The 7,735-nt window shown below is 34.7% G+C and overlaps 1 pseudogene; it reads left to right on the forward strand.

Moving 5' to 3' along the window:
- The first annotated feature begins 5,863 nt into the window (after window positions 1-5,863).
- LOC101279852 (protein SET-like) lies at window positions 5,864-6,842 on the forward strand (annotated as a pseudogene).
- Window positions 6,843-7,735: the final 893 nt, after the last annotated feature.

Below are 7,735 nucleotides of genomic sequence, written 5' to 3' on the forward strand. Positions count from 1 at the left end.
AAATACAAATTTCACTAGATTATGAATGGAGACCACAAAGAAAGAAACAGTGAAATTTCAGATAGATCAAAAGAAAATATCCAACTGAATAAAGAGAACAAAAAAGATTAAAAAACTGTGAATAGAGCCTTGGGTACATATAAGAAAATTTTACAATGTTTAAAGTTTGTGTCATTGGAGTTCTAGAAAGAGAGGAGAAAGAGACTGGAACAAAAAGATATATTTGTAGAAATAATGATGAAAAACTTCCCAAATGTGGCAAAAGACATCAATTTAAAGATTTAAGAATTTCAATTCAAGAAGGAAATTCAAACAAGATAAATTCAAAGAAAATCATGTCTGGACACATCATAATAAAATTTCTGAAAAACAAAAATAAAGAAAAATATTTGAAAGCAGCTAGAGAGAAATAGACTACATATCAGAGACTAGGAAACAGTTGAATGAAATACTTAAACTGCTGAAAGAAAATATGTGCCAAGCTAGAGTTCTGTACCCGTATCTATCTCTATCATCTGTATCTATATCCATATCTATTTTTATCTATCTATATAAATATATCTATATTATCTTTATCTATATCTATTTTTATCTATATCTCTATATACATATATCTGTATCATCTATATCTGTATCACTCTTTTAAGAATTAAGGGAAATAAATTCATTATTAATAAAATTAAATTAAATAATTTGTTAGAAGACCTGCTCCAAAAGAATTCTAATAGCCATTTCATTGTTCTGTTAGGTCAGCTGTAGGATAACAGATTTATAACAAGAGTGAGTTTGATGGACACAAGAACATTACCAAAATTCACTCACTTTCAGTGAATTCCCTGATCAGAGAAAATGTTGCATGTGTTCTTTGAAGTTAAAGATGTCACAGGAAGGAAGTTCTTCAAGTTGGAGGGAAATGAAAACAGAGGGAAACAAGGTTCTTCAGGAACAAAAGAGGAGCAACAAAAATGGTAAATAGGTGAGTTTATATAAAAGAGTAATTTTCCTTTTATGTTCTATAAAACAAGTAAGCTATTTAAGAGGAAAATTATTATCTACATAGAAAATCTCAAAAAGTCTACCAACAATCTACTAAAATTAATGACTGAGTTTAATAAGATTGCAGAACACAAGGTCAAGTGCAGAACCTTAGGATCTGGGTCAAATTCATGATATTTTCTAGAGACATTTTTTATCGTTTTGTAAAATAGTTCCTGGTACTACTGAGCCCTGGTAGAGATTTAATATTTAATCAGGAACACTACATTACCATGCAAACTGAGTTACTCACAATGAACTTAGTGTTATGTCACCCTTCAAGCCATGGCATTGGAAGTGCAGAGAAATTATCATCAAGTGGAAGTGATATATAAGATCAGTGCTGAAAGCACATCTAAATTGTAGGAGCAAGTGACTTAGACTCCCATGACTTGTAGCTCCCCTACATTGCCCACTCTCTCAACCCTCAGCTACAATCTCAAAGAGATCTCCCTGTAAACTGTTGATGGGGGAGTGGAGAGGAAAAAACAAAAGAAAAATGAAACCTGGATAACAAATATTTCTTCACAATTCACTGGCACTTTCTGAAAATGGCAGTACAATATCACAGCACCTCTCAGGGGGAACCTGAAGAATAGTGGTTAATAACTTGAAAAAAACAAGATTTAAATTGAATGATAAGAGAATCTGATGAAAAATTAAGTAGATACACCTGTCAGAATTGTAACAGGGTGTCAAAATATTTGTTTTCACTAAGAATGCTCACCAAATGGCACCCACTATAGAGAAAGTTCTATAGAGAAAGTTCTCAATAATTTGTTGGACAAAATGGCTATTCTTTGGATGTCAGCTAGATTGTTTGCCCAGAGACTCCATGGGAATGAACTACCCAGCTTGGGGTTCACTCACTAAGGCTGAACTACGAAATTGCTGAGTGAAGGAATTACACACTCTCCTGGAGGATATGCCAGCCACAAGAGAGGATGTTTACAATGGACTGAATCTTTCATGGCAGGAGTAATGGTTTCCCTTTCCTGGGAGACATTTATTTTCTCTTCACAATCTTCAGTGCTTCTTCCAATAGACCATCAGTGGATTTATAGAGTGACATCTTTAACATCACAGAACACATGCAACGTATTCTCTGATCAGGGAATTCACTGAAAGTGAGTGAATTTTGGCAATGTGCTTGTGTCCATCAAACTCACTCTTGTTGTTATAAATCTGTTATCCTACAGCTGACTTAATAGAACAATGAAATGGCTATTAGAAATGCAATTATAGTGCTGGCTTTGTGACAACATCTGTTAAGTTGAGTGTTCAAGCTGCAATATGTTCTGAATTAGCGATCAGTATATGGTATTCTTTCTCCTGTAGCCAGAATACATAAGTCTAGGAGCCAAGGTGTGGAAATGAGAGTGACTTTGGTCACTATTACTAAAATAATTCAGTGCAAAATGCTTGCTTCCCATAACTGTAAATATATGCCTTTCTGATTCCCAGAGGAGGAATGTTCCAACAAGAGAACCCAAAAAAACTTCCATTGAATTGAAAGGAGGTTGCCCATTGGCTACTTTATAAACAATAGACACATAAAGAGTTTATGTACTGGTTGATATGATAGGTCCTGATGATCCAGGAGATAGGCCTGCCAATATAAAATGAGGTCAAAGATGAATATGTCTGGAACCAGTGGTGTTTCCTAGTACTCCCAAATCCACTGGTAAATGTAAATATGAAGCTGCAGCAGCAATCACATACAAGCAAGATTGTTAATGGCACAGACTCTTCAGAAATAATGATCTGGGCCACCTCCCCTCTCACTTCAGATAAATAACCATGGCCAGTTGAAGTTCTGGATGAGAACAAAGAGTATATAGAAAGATAGGGAGAAAGGAAGTTATAAATAACAACTCTGGTCACATAATAAAGAAATGAAGACTGTAGAAATAATGCACTTTTTCTTCTTTGCTTTGAATGTATATATTTGTATATATATTTTGATATGTATATATATATATATATATATAATGTTTTAAACAATTATTTTTATTTTCTTCCAGTACCCAATAACCTAGCATAAGGTATGCTAATAATGGGTAACTCAGTATTTAATTCTAATTTCAGTATTTAAATTAGAAGATATCAAAAGGATGTTGTGACTGAGCTATAACAGATTTGAAAAATCAAAGGAGAGAGACACAATGGCTTAAGTGGTTTTGTGTCTCCTCATTTGGATTACCTGTTGGCAACTTGCCATCACCACTGCTTCCTTCTAAGCCTGGCTTTGCACATTGCTGAGGAGAAGCTGGAGACTACATTTCCCAGAATGCATTTTTCTGTATAGTTCTAGAATAGACTTTGAGGTACTTGTTTAAAATAGTGAAGGTTGAAGGGGAGAAATCATTTTCTTCTAAAGTCATTTGCAGAAAGATTCCTGGGGAGATGTCAGATTCATTATGGTTTCCCAGTAAGCACCCAAGAACCATCTACCACGTGACTTTTGGAATAAAACAAATGATGAGAATGAAACAGATGAAATTCTGAGATTTCACCTCTTTCCTGCATGTCTGTGAGGAGAATCCACCTGAATGCTGTGCAGGCTGAGTTCTGCTGTGTACACTTCCTTGACCTTCTGTGGCAGTTTTTTTGACTCTTGGCAATGACTTAATGTTGTCCATGACTTTTGCAATCCCAACTCTTCCTGTTAGCCTTTAGTTTCTATACTAAACAATTCATTCCCATACTACATAAGGTAGTTTATAGGTTTGTTGTTCATGGAGTTTTTTGTTGTTTTTGTTTCTTCTGTTATTTCCCCAACCAAAATCCAATTCAAAATTCTGTGGCCAAGGATGCCAGAGCACTTCAGTTAACACCAAGTCAATTGATATTAAGGTGAAGTGCACATGCAGATCCCTACCAGCTCAGTCAATGAATGTTAATGTGTGCAAGGTGACGGTTGAAAGCAATAAAATAAAATAAAAGATCATTCTGATTCTGATAGTTACAATATCTTATAAATCTCTGGAGATTCTGCTTTCCAAAACGCTTTTTGGAAATATATGTGTTTGTGGTTGGGTCAAAGCAACTTATCTGTTTAGATAAGGTGTAATGAGATATTTGCTTATGTAAGTATCTTGTTTGAATGGGCAACTCATGATTGATTGTGATAAATCATAGGGCCTACCAGCTAAGAACCTTTCCTCTTTGTTAAGAAGCAATTTTGGAGGTAAAAAGAAAAATAAATGGGTGACCAAGGCAAACATAAAACTCTTTTCCTCTCACTTTATGTGTTTGTAAACACATAAAGGGTATAAATAGTACCTGATGTTGTGAGAATTGAATGAAAAAATAGTTAAAAGTTAGATTACACAATGCTTATTGTAAATATGTAATACATTTTAGCTTACTAGGAGCAGCGGGATTACAGGGACTTAGTTTATGCTTCCTAGTGTTTTATGGGAAATTTAATATTTACATGCTTTAGTGATGTTGTTAAGCTATCTAGAAAGAAAATAACATACCTTGTGTTTGTATTGAATTCACTTATTTCAGAGAGTTAAGAATGTCTCCAAATTCAGCTAATAATTGAATTATTGAAATAAAGACCCCTCATGGGCCTCCTAATGCTATTCTTTACCTCATACTCCTCCCTGCCAGGGCCAAAATTCCTGGAATGTTACAATTGTCAATGATTCTCCCTTAATATAATTGGTTTCTATCTCAATTTGAATTAAGCATTTGTGTTGGTTGGCATAAATTCAAAGGACCAAATGATTTCTTTTCTGAGAAAGAGCAGAAGATGTTACATAATCCTCAAAATAAACAAAATGATACTTTCTTGGCAATGTACAGCTACTTGCCTGGTAGAATAGTGATAATTAAGAAAAATATTTTCAAAGATCCACTTATTTCTTAGAATTTTATAAGATCAAATTATATCTACTTTATTCAGAAATAAAAATTCACACTGAATTAACTAAAAGTACATTTCAGCATATGTTAATACCAAAACTAACTCCATACAAGTATGGGGAACTCAAAAATACATTTGGATAACTATAGTATAGACTACATTAGGAATGCATTGACTGCTGACCTCTATCTTATGTATGTTTGCTCATATCAAAAGCTCACCCAGCCTTGTCCAATTTTAAAAACACATGGCATATATTTTTTCCACTAAATTTTCAAGACTGCAATAAGGTCTAATAAGGCTATACATGTAAAAATAATGAAATATGTTGACCTTAGACAATATTGGTATTAAAACAGGCCAAGGAATATTTCTGACTTTGAAAATATATAACATATGCCAAAATAGTACTTTTCATATATCAATCATCATTCACTTTCTCTTATCTTTTGTTCCTCACATCTAATCAGTTATCTATTCTGTTAATTATCATTACAAATTTGTCCCTTTTTTGCCATTGCCAGCTTAATTCAGATTTCCATTATGTCACACTTGAAATCTTGTAGTTATTTTATAGTTGCTCTTCTTCGCTCTAATCTGTCACTCCATTTTAATCTGTTTGACTGGCTCTTATCAGATTAATTTCCTAAAATAATAATTTTATTATCATAATTCTCTGATGAAGGCCTTTAAGTAGTTTCATTGTTTTGGCTTCACTCAAACTTCACCTGTGTCCTAATTTCTTTTGTGGATCAAGCAGACATGCCTGTGGTGGATTTTGGAGCCAGACAGACTTGAATTGACAGCTTGGTTTTGACTCTGTGAGATGTGGTTGAGTTCTTCAGGGTCTCTAAACATTACCTGCCTGTCTGTTAATTAACATGGGGAGAAAAATGTGTGGCTGTTTCAAAGTATGACTATGAGAATTAAAATGAAATAAGGTGAGTTTTCATGGCTCCCAAACACCAGTCTTCACTTCCACCTCAAGCGAAGAAACCAAAGAAAGTGAGACTGACTCCCACCTCCAGGGCAGAGAAAACATCTGCTTCTCCAAACTTGCAGAAGGAAGAAAAAGAATAGCAAGAAGAAATTGAACATATTGATGAAGTACAAAATGAAATAGACAGAACAGATGTAATGAACAAGCCAGCGAGAAGAGTTTGAAAGTAGAACAGAAAAATAACAAACTCTGCCAACCATTTTTTCAGAAGAGGTCAGAATTGACTGCCAAAATCTGAAATTTTGGTGTAACATTTGTCAACCATCCACAATTGTCTGTACTGTTTGTGCAGGAGGGTGAAGAGACACTGCATTGTTTGATGAGTTGAAGTAACAGAATTTGAAAATATTAAATCAGGTTATAGAATAGATTTTTGTTTTAATGAAAACCCTTACTTTGAAAATAAAGTTCTTTCCAAAGAACTTCATCTGAATGAGAGTGGTGATTCATCTTCAAAGTACACTGAAATCAAATGGAAATCCAGAAAGGATCTGATGAAAAGTTCAAGCCAAACGCAGAATAAAGCCAGCAGGAAGACACAGCATGAGGAACCAGAGAGCTTCTTCACCTGGTTTCCTGATCATTCTGATGCAGCTTCAGATGAGTTAGGAGAGGTCATCAAAGATGACATTTGTCCAAATCCATTACAGTACTACTTGGTTCCTGACGTGGATGATGAGGAAGGGGAAGAAGAAGATGATGATGATGTTAAGAAGAAGAAGGACTGGAAGATATTGATGAAGAAAGGGATGAGGATAAAGGTGAAGAAGATGAAGATTATGAGGAGGAGAAAGGAGAGGAAGATGAAGGAGAAGATGACTAATGGAACACTGATGGATTCCAACCTTCCTTTTTAAATTTTCTCCAGTCCCTGGGAGCAAATTGCAATCTTTTTTTTTTCTTTTGACTTCTTGTTTTTAGTCATCCTGTTTTGAGGTCTCTTTTCTCCTTTATACCATGGTTCTCAACTTATTTTGGGGGGAAATACCTTGAGCAGAACTCAGTAGAGAAGAATCTCTACACTTTTCTGTTCCAAATTCATTTTTATCCCTTCCTGTCTCAGCAAAACTTTATGGAATCAACACCACCATGCTCCGTGGGAAAAAACCTCCTACACCCTTAGCTCTGCTGGAAGCTGGAGGGTGCTAGGCCCCTGTGAAGTAGTGCATAGAAGTCTAGCTTTTTTCCTCCATTCTCTGTATATTGGGCTCAGAGATTACACTGTGTCTCTATGTGAATATGGACAGTTAGCATTTACCAACATGTATCTGTTTACTTTCTCTTGTTTAAAAAAAGGAAAAAAAAACTTAAAAAAATGGGGTTATAGAAGGTCAGCAAAGGGTGGGTTTGAGATGCTTGGGTGGGTTAAGTGGGCATTTTGACAATATGGCTTCTCCTTTGGCATGTTTTAATTGTGATATTTAACAGACATCCTTGCAGTTTAATATGACACATTTAAAATCAAATTATCTCCTAATGATGACTTGAGCCCTGCCACTCGATGAGAGAATCAGTAGAACCCATAGGATCTCAGTTGCAATTGACATTCTTTATTGTAATTTTGTTCCTGTTTATTTAAAATTTTTCTTTTCATTTCACTGGAAAGAAAGACGATGCTCAGTTTTAAATGTTAAAATTGTACACGTTGCTTTGTTACAGTCAAACTAAATGTGTACACAAAAGATTTGATGTTTTTCTCTCAGAATGGATATTCTTAACATGACTTTCCAAATTTGACTTGTATAAAATTATTGTAAAACTTTGTCATCCTAACTTAGTATTTTTTGATACACAATTGCAGGATGACCCCAGGCTATGTTGAT

This window comes from Orcinus orca, chromosome 18 (genome assembly GCF_937001465.1).
Source record: "Orcinus orca chromosome 18, mOrcOrc1.1, whole genome shotgun sequence".
Lineage (NCBI taxonomy): Eukaryota > Metazoa > Chordata > Mammalia > Artiodactyla > Delphinidae > Orcinus > Orcinus orca.